Raw genomic sequence first — 13345 nt, forward strand, 5'->3', positions numbered from 1 at the left:
AGGTTTGAATTTGTTCTTCAGTTCCTTGAGCTTAAGAAATGCTGAGCGAGTTCGGCCCTTTTGATTTTCTGACTCTAGCTCCTCGCACATTTCATTATAGTATTTTGCTTTGTCATTCCGAGCTGCCTTTTGGAATCTTCTGTTCAGCTCTTTAGTATCTTGAATTCTTCCTTGTGCTTTGGCTTCTCTACGCTCCAGTGAATGTAGAGTTCCTAAATTTTGCAGAGAATCATGAATGAATAGATTTTTCTTTTTAAAATTATAGGAACCTTTGGAATTTTTTCATTCAAATGTCTAATTTTTTTTAAAAAAACAATTTGTTATACATCTTTAAAAGTTGTTGTTGCTGTTATGTGCTGTCAAGTCACTTGCGACACATAGTGACCCTATGTACAATAGCTCTGACACCTGCCCTGTACTGAGCTAGTCTCACTGACCGACACACTACCCCGTTGCCCCAGTTAAAAGTTATTATAAAGTGTTTATAAGCACACTTCAATCTGGATTTCTTAGGTTCTTTCCAGCGTCTTAGTTTGTATCTAAGCTATAGACTTAAATTACGTGTGAGATAGATTGATACAGTGACTGGGTCAATGGGTGTTGGTGTGAGACTGGCTCAGGGCAGGGCAGGATTCAGAGCTGCTGTACATAGGGTTGCTATGAGTCACAGGCAACTCAGTGGCACATGACAACAACAAGAGAAAAAAATGGCTCTAGATTGTTGTATTTTTTAAAATTATTGTGTTTCTTTAGAAATAAAACAATTAAGATCTATTTTCTTCACTTTCAGTGTCGGAGTAAAGATTTTTTTTTTTCCTATTATGAGAGTCCTAGCACCTGGCATCTTGTTTTTTCCATCCTCCACAGGCCAGGTTCGTATCTGTCAGCTTCTTCAAATTGTGTCTAAGAGGAGAGGAGATACATTTGAGTGAGTGCCTGAGTGACTTTCCTTGAGTGAAGTGCAAATACACTTACAATGTGACCTTTGTGCTGTCTCTTGTGTCTGTTTAAGTACTTAACTGCTTACTTTTAGATACTGAAGTTTGTTGCAGTAGTTGAGAATTCTGAGTGGATGGCCTTGTGATATAGAAGTTGTTATTGCTGTGGTGTCACTTGACCCTTGTTATTAGAATACTTAGATTTTGATTAAATATGAAATGTACAATTTGCATGATAACAGAATAGATTATGTATCATTTTTGTCTCTGAAAACCAAACAGAAAATAGTTTTTATTTTAATATTCATTATTAAAAATATTTTCAAGGGGAATTATTCCACTTTTCTGCTTTACAAGGAGACTGTGTTTGGCATAACTGATTGCTAGTAGGAAGTATTCTACTGGATCCATTTAGCACCTTTATCCCACTCACTGAGTCAGTCCATCCACCCAGGGTCTTCTGCTCTTGTGCTGTCCCTCCACTCTTTCAAGCATGATGTCCTTCTCCAAGGACTGGTTTTTCCTGGTAACATGGTTGAACTCTGTGAGACAGAAAACTTCAGTATCTTCGCCTTTTCAGGACAAACTTGTTTGCTCTCTTTACAGCCCGTGGGATGTTCAACACTCTTCTCCAGCACCACAACTCAAAGATATCAGTCCTGCTTCTGTCGTCCTTAGTCATTGTCCAGCTCTCTGTCTGATATGTAGCAAGTAATTGCAAAGACCATGGCACACCTCAGTCTCCAGACTGATGTTGTCGCTCTTTAGCACTTTGGAGAGGTCTCTGACAGCAGATTTTCCCAGTCCAATTTGTCTTTTGATTTCCTAACTGCTGGTGCCAAGAGTTATGATTGTGAAACTGATCATTAAACAAAGTCTCCCCAATTAGAAACTGCCCCAGCAGTAAAACCAGCCTGTTGTTCCCTCTTCCTTTTTCTTTAAACTTGCTCTCATTTCCCATTTGGCACATGTAACCTTTTGGCAGATGTCTGTGCTCCTTCCCCCCCCCCCCTTTTTCTTCCTCTTCCTACTCCCACAGCCCCACCCCCCAAGCTGTTTCATACTTAAAGTCTAGCTAACTACAGAATCCATTGTTTTGAGACTTTTAATTGCAGGATACCTGTTCAGATTTAGATTTAAAAGTGGGTGTATTACAACTCCTTGGGGGATAAAAAGTGTAGATGGAAAAGTGGACCTTAATGCAAAACATCCTAGAAAAATTATTTTACCTAAGATTCCAGTCTCTTCTTAAATTACCTCCTGGGGAATTCAGGTATGATTAGTGACATCTCAAAAGAGCCTCATCATTCTGCAAATTCACACACATCATGGGATAGCACAACACTTTTTCCCTACCTCTCTAAATTAAATGCATTATATTTATTAAATACTGACATGCACAAACCAGAACTTCCCAGTCAGCTGAGCCTAATCCTGAAACTCCCGAGTTGTCCCTCCCCTCCTCTTGTCCTGTGACCTCATACCCTGTCTACTCCGCTTACTACATAATTCTAGACTATCTCACACCTTCGCTGCTGTCCTTGTTAGTCCCTCATTGTCTCGTGCTTAGATCATTGTACTCATCTCCTTGCTGAACTCTGCCTTTTGATTCTTCTTTCTGTTCTTATCCCAGTGTCTTTCATTGGGTCTCAAATTACCTTTCTGGAAAACAAATTTAATCATATTACTCTGTTGATGCTGGTATCGCTCCTTCATGTGTGTGCTTTCACGTGTGTGTGTAAAAAGACCACTAACCTTTGAACAAATTACAAATTTGTCTTGGAGATAATGCAGCTACAGTGTTCCTTGGATGCAAAAATGATAAAGCTCCATATCACATACTTTGGCCATGTTACTAGAAGAGGCTTTTCCTTAGAGAGGGACATCATGCTTGGAAAGGAGAAGGGACGAAGAAAGAGAGGAAGACCCTCAACTAGATGGATTGACACAGTGACTGCCGCACTGGGTTCTAGTGTGGAGGAAGTATGAGGGTGGCAAGGGATAAGACAGGCATCTTACTCCATTCAATGGCACCTAACAACAACAACAACTGACCTTTATTGTTTTAGTTCTCCTCTCTAGCCTACTTTTGATAAATTTGCTTTCATGTTCCATATAATTCAGACACATGCAAAAAAATAACTTCTATTTCACACCCCGCCCTTCTTCCTTTGTGTAAACTGTCTTCAACCTCAGGATTTATCAGTTGTCCAAACCCCTGCTTATCCTTAAGTTCCTAGATCAGTGTCATCCTGTCCTCACCTTCACTTAGTAAACCTTCTCAGAGCCCCAGTTACACTGAATGTAATTGTTTGTCAGCTTGTCCCTCTCATCTATGAACTAGACAGCATCGTCTTATTCACATATGCATCCTCGGTAACTGTCCCAGTGCTTGGCATGTACAGGACCAAATAACTGAATTGAGGAGAAATAAAAACAAGTACAGGATATGCTTTGTCATAAAACACGTGTCTCTGTAAGATCCCAGCCTGAAAACAGAGCCATGATAACTGGGAAGCTGGGCGATGAAGCGGAGATGGATGGGCAGGTCTGCAGTGTTTCCAGTAGAGCCTGGGATGGTCTTAGCCTCCGGCAATTTCCAGCTCTCATGTCACCCTGGCCTGCCCTGTTCTGTGCTCTGCTTAATTTCCTCATTTTCTCTCCTTGGTTCAGAGCTGTCTATTTAGCTCAAATTACCAGACCTGTGCTCTTTTCAGCGCCAGAGGTGGCTGTGTCTATTATAGATGCATGTATGTGTTTTAACATCAGTTCACAGAGATAGAGCTCAGTGCGCCATAAGAAAGAGTTGCATTAGTGAGGGAAGAAACAGGGCAACAGAGAATAAATAATAGTCAAAATGATATAGATTGAAGATTTGCCAAATTTACTTTTACATAGGTACCCTGTAAAGATCCTACTTTACAGGTGAGATAACTAGGGCTCAGAGAGAAGAAGTTGTGAGTACCATTGAGAAGTGGTAGAATTGGGATTTATTCAGTATATCTTAATCCAAAGTCAGTTCTCTTAACATTGCTTGTCATGTTGTTGTTCTTGTTATGTGCCGTTGAGTCGTTTCCGACTCATAGCGACCCTATGCACAACAGCCCTAAACCCTGATCTATCCTGCGCCAACCGCACTGCCTCTGACACACCCATCCCGATTGCCCCAGTCACTGATTCGATCCATCTCATAGAGAGTCTTCCCCTCCTGCGCCGTCCCTCCACCCTCCCAAGCATGATGTCCCTCTCCAAGGACCTGTCCCTCCTGGCAACATGTCCAAAGTATGTCAGACGAAGCCCCAGAATCCTTGCCTCCAAGGAGTAGCTTGGTTTAATCCTCTCCAAGATGAATCTGTTTGTTTTCCTGGCAGTCCATGGTACATTCAGTACCCTTCTCCAGCACCACAGCTCAAAAGCATCCACTCTCCTTCTCTCCTCCCTAGTCATTGTCCAACTCTCTGATGCATAACAAGCGATTGCAAATAACATGGCCTGTATCAGGCGCACCTTAGTCTCCAGAGAGACACTGTTGCTCCTGAGTACCTTAGAGAGGTCCCTAACAGCAGACTTTCCCATCGCGATACTCTTTTTGATTTCCTGACTGCTAGTGCCAAGAGTGTTGACTGTGGAGCCGAGCAAACTGAAGCTGTGAACACTCTCAATCTCTTCGTCATCCATCCTGACGCTGCCAATTGGTCCAGTGGCGAGAATCTTTGTCTTCTTGACATTGAGCCTCAGTCCATACTGAACACTGCAGTCCTTGACCCTTCGCAGCAAGTGCATGAGGTCCTCCTCAGTTTCAGCAAGCAGGGTTGTGTCATCTGCATAACGCAGATTTTTAATAGATCTTCCACCAATCCTGATGCCACAATTCTCCTCATAGAGCCCAGCCTCTTGGATAATCTGCTCTGTATACATGTTGAAAAGGTATGGAGACAGGATGCATCCCTGGCGTACACCCTTCCCAATTTTGAACCATGCAGTGTTACCCTGCTCTGTTCTGACTACTGCCTCTTGATCCAAGTACAGGTTTCGCATTAGCACAATTAAATGTTCTGGGATTCCCATTCTTCTCAGAGTCAGCCACAGTTTGTTATGATCCACACAGTCAAATGCCTTTGCATAATCAATGAAACACAGATAGACATTCTTCTGGTATTCTCTGCTTCCAGCCAAGATCCATCTAACATCAGCAACAATATCCCTAGTACCACGACCCCTTCTAAACCCAGCCTGGACTTCCGGCAGTTCTCTGCTGATGTGATGTTCTAATCGTTTTTGGATGATCTTCAGTAGAATCTTGCTTGCATGTGAAATCAATGACACTGTTCTGTAGTTTCCACACTCAGTTGGGTCACCTTTCTTTGGAATGGGGACAAATATAGATCTCTTCCAGTCAGTTGGCCAAGTGGTTGTTCTCCAGATTTCTTGGCACAACTTGGTGAGCACATCCAGGGCAACATCTGTTATCTGAAATATTTCAATTGGTATACCATCTATTCCTGGGGCCTTATTTTTTGCTACTTCCTTCAAAGCAGCTTGAACTTCTTCCTTCATCACCATAGGCTCTTGCTCATATGTTATTTCTTTAAATTCCTCTGTATCTGCCAATTCCTTTCTATATAATGACTCCGTATATTCCTTGCATCTCCTTTTAATACTTGCTTGTCATACTGTATTAAAAACAATCTACATTACAGCTGACCCTTCTTTACAAAGATATCACTTAAGGACAAAATAAGGAAATGTTTATTTTTCCAGGGTTGTTCTGTATTGAGTTTGTTTGTTTGTTTATGTGAACACTTTTAAGTTTTCCTCAACTTTGATTTCATCCCAAGAATCATTGTAGAAAAGCTGATATTTCTCTTAAACTCACACATCCTCTCTAGGACCTCATTGCTTTTCCATCTGGAGCGCCCATATCTGCCTGTGTGTGTTAGGGCTTCTGTACCTGAACCAGGGGAGGACTATTTCTCCAATTCCGTTCTAATTAGTGTTTATTGATCTCTTTGTTGACAAGATGCTACACTATGTATGAGAGGCAACCCCTGAAAGCCGAACGAACCTTACCATGCTGTTGGGAATTCAAGACATTCACAAAATAATTGTTAATCAGCAGCATAGAGCTGCTGCACTGATATGACGAGGTCTTGAGAGATTTCTGAGTCCTGGCTGATGAAGGAACATTTCAGAGTCCCCTCTGGGCTGTCTGCCTACATTTCCTATCTGGCCCCCTTTCCTATGTTGCTTTCACTACGAGCTCATTCTCATTGATTTCCAGCATTTCTCTATGTCCTGTGGTAAAACTTAGAGTCCTCCTCCTTTATACATTAGGGATTCTGTAAATCATTATCTAGGGAGCTCCAGTGGCTTAGTGGTAAGGAATTATGTTTCCAACCCAAAGGTTCATGATTTGAATCTACCATCTGCTCCAAGGGAGAAAGATGAGCAGTCTCCTCCTGTGAGATTTATTGCCTCTGAAAACTTGTTGGAGGGTCAGCTGTGGGTTGGTTCCAACTTGATGGTATGCACAACAGATAAAACTTTCTCCCCTCAGGTCTTCAAAGTGGCTACCCATCATCAATATAATTGTAATTTAAGATAAACCAGTACTAAGTCACTAGGTGTGGAATGGGCCCTGGATGTGGGCCTGCTTGCCATCTTTAGCTGAAGGAGACAGGTCTGCCTGTGAAGCAGCCCCACAGTGGGTCAGGTAATGAACCTTTGTGGTATGTCAAGGAGAATACCGTGGAACTGGGCCCTGACCTGTGAAGGCCAGCCTCACTGATTTGAAGAATAAACACATATTTTCACGGGATGCATCCAGAACTGAGTAGTCAAGGTCAGGGTGAGGCAGAGAGCACACACCGTGTCAGTGTGTCCTGGTGTCCAGGTTCAGATGACTTTTCTTAATGGTATTTTTGAAGGACATGATGTTTGCTGTGTCCTCCTCTCCTGTTGATACTGGATGTCCTCTTGCCACAATCAAGTGAAGTGTCAAGATCTGATTCTGTTTTATGGAGATTGTTTTAAGAATGGAGCCTGGCTTGCATTTTCTGTACGTGGGACCTTTGCCCAGTGTGCTTCGCTCCTCCATTTGAAACTTACCCATATTGTTCTGATTCATTAGTTCCACCCAAGGAAGTAGAGTGTATGAAAAATGAAGTTTAGATGGTTTTTGGTTTTCTTTCCAGATGGGTGTTAGAAAACAGAGACATAAATCTGCCTTTGAAGAAATGTACAATGAATCTGAAAAATAATTTTTTAGGGATTGCCAGTAGCATTCTGTTATTTCACACAGCTCATGTTTTTATTTGGTAACACCTTCAAATATTTTTGCTTACAGATAGCCACTGTATAGGTAAGAAATACCAAGCAACTGAGAGGATATAGAGAAAAATCATAACATTATACAAATATTTCTCTTCTCTTGGTTTTACATGGGAATGTCTATCTACATACACTATAGTACGTACACTTTCTAACAAATACATATATATCTTCCCTTGCAGAATTTTCTTTATAGCAGTGGACATGAAGCTTAATTTATCAGAAAAGTTCTTATCTGGCGTCAAAATCAGTGCCTTGCCATTAGCAAACTTCACTTACTAGTTTTAGTCAAGTCTGAGCCACACAATGGTTGAATTGGTGACCATTATATTTGTTTAACTGCTGTAAAGTAAGTTTGCAACAATAGATGCTTGCACTTAAATAGGCCCTTGGAGCACTGGGGGCCCATCAGTCATGCAGAGATTTCCCTCCTGCTGTCTCCTCTGATGGACAATTCTGCTGATGTGGATATTCAGAAAGAAGGGATCAGGAAGAACAGATGATGGATAAAGACAATCTTCTGTCTTAAGAGGAAATCAGAGAAATCCTTTTAAGGAGCGTCTTTGTCATGGTGTCAGAAGATTAATTATGCTCGTGTGAGAACAACTTTCTCATTGGGTGAAAAGAGACATTATCCTTCTGACTTGTGACAGAAGATTTCCAAAGAAAGAGAGTTAAAGATTCCAGCTTCTCTGAATCTTACTCTCTTGTCTTCTAAGAGTCCCCCTCCAAGACCCTTGGGTTACATCCATGACATTGTGACATTCAATAAGCTGTTAACGAATTGAGAACTTTTTGTTTCAAGCTCCCACTCCACTTCCTCCTGTGGATATCTTCAGAGACCTTAATATCCAAGTTTGTAGGTAGGATTTTCTGAGAACAACCATGATAGTATATTTTATAAACCAGAAATAACATCTTGTTGCAGTGATACAGAAGAACAAACACTGTAGTACAGTGAAAGCCTTGTAGAAATAGATCCATAAAGACAAGTTTTCACAAGGCAAATAACTCTATAATCTCAAAAGATATCCTGGGGGCGGGGGAGGAAGGATTAACTTCTAGTTGCATGATTTACTCTGGTTGTAGTGATAATATTGGGTGTATTTACACCCTTCACACAGCTGTTCTGAACATTAACAAATCAGTATTCGTTAAAATCTTTGAAAATTGGAGAGAGACACTATATAAAATAGAAAGCTCCTAATTACTTCATTTTTTAGGTACCTGAAGCCTCAGAACTTCAAGAAAGTAATTATTTTAGTGAAAAACACTTTTTAAATACATCACCCAGTACTCTGCCTTTTAATTAGTGCACATTTAACTGACTCAGGGTCATAATTTAAGGATCCATTGTTCCCTTGCTCTGAAATCCAATGATGTCTTCAGGGACTGTTAAAGTATTTAGTATACGGTTATTTGCCTCTAGGCTAAATGACCTACACAGCCATATTTTCACTTTAGTGTCTACCTTGTGCAGCAAGGGAGGCCCAGCCCTTCAGGTGAGATAGCACATCTCCTGGGAACTTCTCTGTCATCCTCCTGGTGAACTTTATACCTGAGTACGATCATGTAACTCCGATGTAAAACAACGAATTTCTTTAATTACCGTGGAAGTTAAATTTTTCTCTCTTCATTTTGCAGATTTGTTCAAGGCTAGGTAGTTGAGGTTTCTTCCCAGGTCTGATATGTGGAGTAAGGGGATAGTCTTGTATAACTCACTCACATTTGTATGCATATATAAAAATGTGTCTATTACTTGCATTAAATATTAATACTTTATATAGTGCAATGTTTCAGTAACTCTGTGACTATATATCACCAATGGTGTGTTTTTACATTCAGATTAAATTCGTAGTTATTTCCCCCTTCCTCACTTTCCCCTGACCTTTCCAGGAACCCCAAGTGGTAGCTGTACCTTGGATAATAATAATAATGATGTTAGAATTCATGAAAATAAACATTAAATATTAGCTTATGCTAGTAATTCTTAGTTTTGCAGTCACCATGGTAGTTGAAGGGTCAAATGTAGTGCTCTGGAAGTTTGTATCCAAAGTGACCAAGAATCTTATTTTAATTCTTACATGAAGATGATACTAAATCCAATAGATTTAAATTTGGACTTTAGGATTCTTGAGGTTTTAGCAGGCTCCAGACTTTGATACATACCAACTCTACTTCCAATTTGAGTTTTTAAAGATCATAAAGCTAACTGATGAGTTTTCTTGAAACACACATACAGTGTTTAAGTCACAATTCTAGAAAAATAGAAGCTCAAGAGCTAAATGCAGTCTCTTTGCTCCTTCCTTTATAAAGCAAGGTCTGATGATTCTATTGCATTTTATCCTGATTGGGGAGGGAAGAAAAACCCCCAAACCATCCCATTTTACCTCTTTTGCAATCTCTTTCAGCAGGATGTGTTAGCCTTTGAGGAAGCTTTAATTAAAACTGGAGGCCATTCATCATGGTGACATAAAACATTTGAAGAAAAACAGTTTACTAATTAATAAAAAATATAGCCAGTTATAGAAAATGTTTCTCTTTGTCTCTCTGACCCTGCCATTAAAAGAGAACAATCAATTTATCACCCACCAGCTGCATTAATTCAATGGAAAAGAACATAGGGTTTTCTCCTTCCTAAACCCTTGCTGAGTTGTTCTGGCAGTACATAAAAGTGGGTCATTTGTACCTAAAATACTTTACTGATGCTCCATTAATCTTAGTGATGGTGTTCTCTTTTCCGCTGCAAGAAGCAAAGCAGGATATTATAGGGAAAGACCATGAAGTAAGCATTTTTCAAATTAGTGTATAAATTTGTCATTTAATATTTTGTAGCCTGGCCTTTCTGATAATGAGTTCATAATGACAATACCAATAGTTGTTTTCAGGGGTATTTTATATTAGTAGTACGTTTAGCATTAAGAAGAGTGTGTTAGGATATGTGGAAAAGATAGTGTATGTTTTGAGACATATAAGAAATAAAAAGATCTTCAATCTAGAAACAGATGGTTTGTCAGACCAAAATAATGTGAAAGGCTAGATTAATCAAGGACAAAAAGAAAAAAGCTTTTCTTTAGTAATTTTGTTTTAAATGCAAACTTTTTACTGCTCTGCTTCTGCATAGTGATTAAAAGGAAAAATAACCAAAATTGAGTTTTCTCAGTTGTTAGATGTCAAGTGAATCCTATGATAACCTCCTTTCAAGTCACTCTTTAACATGTTTGCATTTCAAAAAATGTTTTTCTGAATCAGTTTCCTTCTGTCTGTCAGATTGTTGAAGGATGCTAGCTGGCCAAGTCTGCATTGATCGTCCCTTCAGCTCTTCCCTGTCGACTGGCAGATTCTAAGACTGAACTAGCTGAATACAGATGAAATGTAAGCTTTAGTGACTCAGTTTCTTTCCAGATCCCTCTGGAAAGTACAATAGCCAACTTTGTTCATCTTTAAGGAAAGAAAGCCATCCATTCCCTGGGCAGTGGGAAAGGGAAGCAACAGCTGTCTCCTTCTACATTACTTAAATAAACAAAGCAAAAGGGGGGGGGGAACCCAAAACAAAACCAAAAACACATTACATCTGGTGCAAAGCTTCCTCTTTTGAGAAAGTTTACGTGCTCTCTTTTCTGTGTCTCACTGTATTAATCAGGTATTTTTGCTCCTGCGATGTGTGTGGTTATATGGAAAGACCCTCACTGCTTTCACAGCCCCATATTGTCATGATGTAGACAAAGCCCCTAGCATTGGGAATGGCATCAGCACGTGAGCGAGCTTTCCATGTGTTCTTTACAGTAGAGTAGGGCCTTTTGAAAAATGACACAGTGAGAAACTCCTGAATAAGCAAACTAATTCTCCTGGATCCCTCTAACAAACACTGTTGTTGTTGTTATGTGCCATCGAGTCGTTTGTGACTCATAGCGACCCTATGTACAACAGCCCTAAACCCTGCTTTATCCTGTGCCAATCGCACTGCCTCTGAAACACCCATCCTGATTACCCCAGTCACTGAATCAATCTACCTCATAGAGGGTCTTCCCCTCTTGCACCGTCTCTCCACCCTCCCAAGCATGATGTCCCTCTCCAAGGACTTGTCCCTCCTTATAACGTCCAGGGTATGTCAGATGAAGCCCCAGAATTCTTGCCTCCAAGGAGCAGCCTGGTTTAACCCTCTCCCGGATGAATCTGTTTTTTTTTTCTTGGCAGTCCATGGTACATTCAATACTCTAATAACATTACTCTTGTGCATAAGCTCTAGTAAATGTGATTAATATATCAACGTGTTCTCATTAGGTGCCATCAGATCTGGTCCAGCACCTAGCTATCCTGTGTACAACTAAATGTCAGACTGCTTAGTCTTTATCCTTAGAGTCCTGGGTTGTTTGCACCTGTTGTTGGAGCCACTATGTCAGTCCATAGAAGACCCATTGAAGGTCGTCTTTATTGCTGATGCTCTCCAAGTGTGATGTCCTTCTCCCGGGACTGGTGCCTCCTGATACTATGTCCAAAGTACGTGAAATGAAGTCTTGTCATTTTTGCTTGTAAGGAAGATCTTGGTGTACTTCTTCCAAGACAGATTTATTTGTTCTTTTGGCAATTCATGCAATATTCCTTGTCAGCATCATAATTCACAGTTATCTGTTCTGCTTCATTCTTTCCTAGTCATTGGCCAGCTTTCACATGCATAAGAGGTGATTGAAAATACCATAATTAGAGTCACGTGCACTTTTAATCCTCAAAGTGACGTCTTTGCTGTTTAACAAATTTGCCATTGTGGTACCTGCTTTGATTTCTTAACTGTTGCTTCCCTGTGGTTGTGGTAAAATTAAATCCTTAACAATTTTTGGATTTCCCCCCCCCATTTGTTATGATGTGGTTCACTGGTTCATTTTTGAGGATTTTTATTTTCTTCATGTTAAGCTATAATCTATACTGAATGCTTTAGTCTTTGAAGTTCATCAATAAGTATTTCAAGTCTCTTTCACCTTAAGCAAAGAAGATTGTATCATCCACAAATCACAGGTTGTTAATAAATCTTCTTACAATCCTGATACCACATTCTTCTTTTTCTTCATGAATTAAACTTCTTTAATTATTGGCTTCATATACAGAATATGACATGATGATGGTGGACCCTTCCTGATTTGTTACCATGCAGTGTTTTGTCCCCTTATTCTGTCTGAATGACTGTCCTTTGCTCATGTACAGTTTCCACATGAGCACAAAGAAGTGTTCTGAACTTCCATTTTTCATAATATTGTCTATAATTTATTAGGATACACATAGTTGAATGCCTTGTGTAGTCAATAAATCACAGGCACATGTCTTTCTGGTATTTTCTGCTTTCAATGAAGTCTCAGCTTACATTAGCAACAGTATCCTTGTTCCACATTCTCTTTCCAATGTAGACCTGAATTTCTGCCATTAGATTGTCAATATACTGCCACAATGACTTTTTCATTATCAGCAAAATTTTACTTACACTTGATATTATATGATTTCCACATCCTTTGGGATAACTGTCTTTCTTAGGAATGAGCACAAATGGGAATCTCTCTCTTTTGGTTTACAAGGTCTTCCAGACTTCATGGCATAGTTGAGAGAGAGTGATTCTCTCAGTATTGTATCAATTTGTTGAAGCATCTTAGCTGATAATCTGTGAATCTTGTAGCCCTGTTTTTTGCTAGTGCTTGCAATGAAGCTTGTATTTCTCTTTCCATTTCCATTCCTTCTTCTTAATCATATACTGCCTCTGAAACTTGTTGGACATTGACCTTTTCCTCTTGATACCGTCGTTGTGTATCTTTCCATCTTTTTGTAATACTTCCTGTATCATTCTGTATTTTACCTGTACCCTCTATCAATATTTTGACTGAAGTTTGAGTTTTCTTTTCCCCCTCTAGTTTTTCTCATCTTGATGTTGGTCCATTTTTCTTTTTCTGATCGTAGGTCTCACATTTCATCATACTTTGTCTCAAGTCTCTGTTAAATATACTGTTCAACTATAATAGACAAAGTGCTAGTCTATAGGCCTTTTATTGTAAGAACCACCTTTCCTCTGTAACTTGATTTGTGCCACTACTAGA

The sequence above is a fragment of the Elephantulus edwardii genome, unplaced genomic scaffold (assembly GCF_000299155.1).
Source record: "Elephantulus edwardii isolate Elephantulus edwardi_28Jun2011 unplaced genomic scaffold, EleEdw1.0 scaffold00307, whole genome shotgun sequence".
In the NCBI taxonomy this organism is placed as follows: domain Eukaryota; kingdom Metazoa; phylum Chordata; class Mammalia; order Macroscelidea; family Macroscelididae; genus Elephantulus; species Elephantulus edwardii.